The sequence below is a fragment of the Euprymna scolopes genome, chromosome 26 (genome assembly GCF_053919585.1).
Source record: "Euprymna scolopes isolate OS-2025 chromosome 26, ASM5391958v1, whole genome shotgun sequence".
Taxonomy (NCBI): domain Eukaryota; kingdom Metazoa; phylum Mollusca; class Cephalopoda; order Sepiida; family Sepiolidae; genus Euprymna; species Euprymna scolopes.
This window is the reverse complement of record NC_136507.1, coordinates 83,509,732-83,515,044: the sequence shown is the minus strand read 5'-3', so window position 1 is coordinate 83,515,044 and position 5,313 is coordinate 83,509,732.

The window sequence follows — 5,313 nt, the reverse complement described above, 5'->3', positions numbered from 1 at the left end:
AATTTAACAATATTCTGCAAAATCAAAAACAAAAACAATTTTCATCTCCAAAACAATCGAATCGAACCACAGGAATAAATGTTGGGAGATTTAAAACACTTTTAGCAAAATTAGAGTTGGCATTAAATACTCACAAAATGGTTGATATAGCATAAAAAAAAATAATCGAAGAAAACAGTAAAAATATGCAAAGCAATTAAGACAAAAGGCAGAAACGTTATTCAATTTAAGATACTATTTTTTATAGGCAAGACTAATTAAAAGTTTGAGCAAATTGGTTATGCTAACCCTACCACCATGCTGAGATTCTATATTTTAGGCGATTACATTTTTTCCACTTATGAACCACTGCTTATGAAAACCCAGATCCTATTCAAGGATAAAAGTTAATAAAAGAGTTTGTTGGCGATTAACACTACTATGAGAGGATTGGGTGAAAATGTTCAAATTTGATTATTTAAGTTGACGGCTCGACAAGAATTTGTTAACATTGGACTTGAAAACGACTATGTTGTAGTCAGCGGGAAAGCAGCTGTACGATATTGTGTTTCACAGGTGGAAACTTCGTACAAAACAATATTCGTTTAATTTTAAATACACAGAGAAAGGCAAGGGAAATTATCTACAATGATTGTAACTAGACGAGTTTTTGATGTAAATGTTTCACAGATGGAAACGGAAGATTGGTGCTCAGCCCGACACCTACGATGAAAACAACCATAAAATAAATAAAAAAACAATAATAAAAAACAGATGTGTGTCAAGGTTGAAAGAATGCTTTGAGCGATGTTTCCACAAATGTGGCAACAGTAGTCCATAAAAGGAGGCATTAAAGGTTGAGACAAAAACAAAAATTGCCCCAGTCAATGAAGGATTTTTCTTCCTCCCTGCTCCAATTTCTATTTATAGTTTTTTTATTTGTTGGCGTGATCCTCTACTTGTGTGAGCCAAATAGGTTCTAAAATGAAGTACAAGGTGGAACGATAAAAGTGTCGCCAAAGAAATGACATACAAATTCCAAAAGTGATAGTTAACATTCTATCATGTCTGAAAGTGACACAATGTTCAACAAGCGAGATCGGAGATGCGCCGCTGCACAAATGCTCTCTACCGATCCAAAAGTTATGACAACAGGACCATTGCCAGCACTCTCAAAATGCAAATCCGGACAGTTCAACGCTTGAGAGCACAGCTCAACGAAGTTTCCGGCGACGGTTGTGGTTTTTGGTGTGGTTTCAAGTAAAGGCCACATCATACCACCTCATCTTCGAAGTCGGCTGGAAAGTCAACACCAAAGTGTACCTGAATGTACTGAAGAGTGTGTTAATCCTCTGGTATAATCAGGTGGGCTCTGGCAGACCCTGGGTGTAGAAGCAGGACCCAACACCAGCCCACAAGTCCAAAGAGATCCATGTTTGGTTCCAGAAGGAGTGCTACGACTTTGTACCTTTCTCTCACTGACTCTCCTCCTCTGCCGATCTGAACCCGTTGGACAAATTCATTTGGTCATACGTCGAAAACATCACCAACATCAAACGGAAATGGAATCATGTCGTTTTTTCTATGTCGACACTTTCATCGTTCCAACCAGTACTTCATTTTAGAACGTATCAAGCAGAAGATCACGCCAACAAATGAAAAACTATAAATTTATTTTGATGGAAAATTGGGTAAAATTACATTTTGCGCAGACGTTATAATGTAGACAATGAAGATTTCACGAACGAGGGACATAACTAAGAACAAATACAGTAGATTACCTGTTTATGGTGTGCAACATTTGTTGTCTACGGGATAGACCTTTTTTTTTTTTTACTAAAAACACAATAGCAGTTTTTCTACGCAATGAATTTTCGTAGTTTTTGGATACATTACTATTTTATACATAAAAATTAAGTACGTAATATTGGTTTTGCTTAAAACGACATATTTAAAAAATCGATATGTCGACTCTATCTTAACAAGCACCATTAATTCTTATCATCGAGTGTTTTTTGGCCTTAATAAACAGCGACTACTCCTATTAAAAATAAATATATATAATCTTCTATCATTCTATTATTGGAATCCTGGGAGATGAGCAATTTATATATTTATTTGCGGACTGTTATCCTCATCTTCAGAGTTGTTGTTTCACAAATAAATAAATAAATAATCGTCTATATATTAATACCGTAATTTTTTTTTTTTTTTTACACGGTGGTCACCACTTATCAAGGCCCGGAAGCCACTCAGGGGTAAGGGTTATTCCAAGTACAGTACGTTAGTGTGTAATACTTCAAACGTACAAGGATAAACACAAACGTCTGATAATGATTGATTGGAATTTTGTTCTATGTTTATATGAAACTAGCATGGGTGATCGGCGTTGCCCGGGTGTTCGGAGGTGTATGCTGAGTAAAAAAAAAAAAAGAAAAAAAAAAAGAAGATCAATTTTTTAAACTTTGACCCATATTATAACCTCTTAAAATTTATTGTTTTGGGCTCAAATAAAGTTATTAAGTTAGATCCATGTCCAAGGAACCTATATCTAAAATTTTAAGTGTTTAGACCCAAAATTGTCGGAGGGGTTTGGTAGAGTTCTCAAAAGTCAAATCGTTGAACTTTGACCACTTAACAGCCAAATTTCTGGCCGAAAAGCGATCACATAGATTTTCCCAAATCTTAGTACTCTGTATATCAAATTTCGAGTCTGCAGACTAAAAATTGAGAGAGTTATTGCGTAGGGAAATGTACGCAGACAGACACACCGACAGACACACGGACACGTTCACTTTTATAGATATAGAGATAGATTAGACTACTTAAGGCCGGTCTGCTTTAGACCATATATTGATGTATTCATTTCCTATACTAGTCTTATTTGCATTTTTTGTTTCAAATCGATTTGCTTGTTTCATAGACAGCTCCCGTGTTATTGGTGTTACTTTGGCTTGATATGTATGAGGGAAAATATTTTACACCATACGCCCGTCTACGTTTTTTTTTTTTTTTTTTTTTTTACTCATGTTAACCCCTTACAAAGCATATCGCCAATTGGACGTAAGGGGCTACTATTTGGGGCCATGTCTAGGAAAGATTAACAAGATATCTGTTTATGTTACATTTAAACTTCTGCATATCATTACAGCCAGGGAAGCAGGCAACAGGAAGGGAATTCCAAAGTCTGACTGTTCGAGAGAAGAAACTATTAGAATAGAAAGCTTGCTAGCATTTAGGGACATCAACAGTGAAGGGGTGAGATCTTGTTGTAAGCGGGTTTGTCGGAGATATGCACGTCGAGGGGATACAAGTGAAACGAGTTCATCAGAACACATTCTATTAAAATATTTGTAAAATAAGCACAGAGATGCAACATTGCGGCGATGGGACAGAGGCTGGAGCTTAGTTGATAAAATGGGATAGATTAGATTGACAACTTTTTTTGGACTTTATCTAACAGGGAGAAACTAGGCTTGATATGTATTAGGGAAAAATATTTACACACTACGCCTATCTACTTTAAGTTGATATCTATCAGATTTTTTCTTTTTACACCGTACGCCTATTACTTTCGCTTGATATTTATTACCGTACAGCTATCTATTTTGGTTTGCTATCTACAAGGAATAGATTTCTGAGTCTTCAGCGACTGCTCATTGAATAATTACCTGAAGTGTCGCAGGGTTTCGTCTTTGAATATTAGGATTAGGCAATAAGGGTGAGGGTTAGAATTATGGTTAGAGTTAAATGTTAGGTTAAGGGTTCTAAGTTCTCTAACCACACATTATTTCGGAATTAAGTGAGACAAGTGTTCAACACAAAACCAGCAAAATTATAGCTAATCTATATAAAACATTTTTTGCTAACTGTTTGCATCTGAAGAAAAAAAAAAGCTAATTTTCGAAACATCATGGAATAAGATAAGTTATTTTTAGTTTGTATTACTTGTGTGCGAGTAATAAATATTATAAATCATAATTTACAAAAGTTTTAATTATTTTTATGTACACCCTATATATATATATATATATGTGTGTGTGTGTGTGTTATGTTATATATATATATATATATGTGGTGTCTGTTATGTTATATATATATATATATATATATATATGTGGTGTCTGTTATGTTATATATATATATGTATGTGTGTGTCTGTTATGTTATATATATATATGTGTGTATGTGTGTGTCTGTTATGTTATATATATTATGTTATGTTATATGTTATTTTGTATATATATATATATATATATGTGTGTGTGTGTGTGTCTGTTATGTTATATATATATATATAGATATATGTATATATATAATTTAACATATGACATTATATATATATATATATGTATATATACATATATATGGTCTGTTTATTATACAAACATTATTGGTTACATGTGTGTGTCTGTTATGTTATATATATATATATATATGTGTGTGTGTGTGTGTGTGTGTATGTGTGTGTCTGCTATGTTATATATATATATGTTATGTTATATGTTATTTTGTATATATATATATATATATATATATATATATATATAGGTGTGTGTGTGTCTGTTATGTTATATATATATATATATAACATATAACATTATATATATATATATACAATATACATGGCCTGTTTATTATACAAACATTATTGGTTATATATGTGCATACATGTTTCAGTGGAGTCCCAACTCAGAGACAACACATTATCAGACAAAAAAAAAAAAAGAATTGCTATATACCAGCTCTGTCCTGAATCGAACACTCTTTAATTATCACGCGAGTTTCGTTGGATGGATATCTCGGAAACCAATCGATACAATTGGTATATATATATATATATATATATATATATATATATATATATATATATATATATATTCCCAACTCACATTTAGGCAAAAATGCACTTTCGTAAATAATTGAATTTAAAAAAAAAGAAAGAAAAATATCTAAGTAAATCGCGATATATCCAAAGTCATGCGAGCTGGACTAGCAGATAAAGGGTTTAGCCTCTTTACCGTGGGGTCCTGATTTCGAATCTCGCTAGATTCAGCCACTCTAATGAGTCGTAGACGACGAAACAAGTGTCAGTGGATAATTATATGTCAACAATAATATATATGCCGCTACCCATGTGGGAGTACCACATTGGTTAAAGAGAAAATGATTTCGTTAATACCTGAATTTATTCAAAACGTATCGTAAAAAAAAACATATATATATATATATATATATATATATATATATATATATATATATATATATATATTGATTTAAATGTTATGAGGGTTTTTGAAGCATGAAAAACGATGTTACTTCTGTATTTAATAT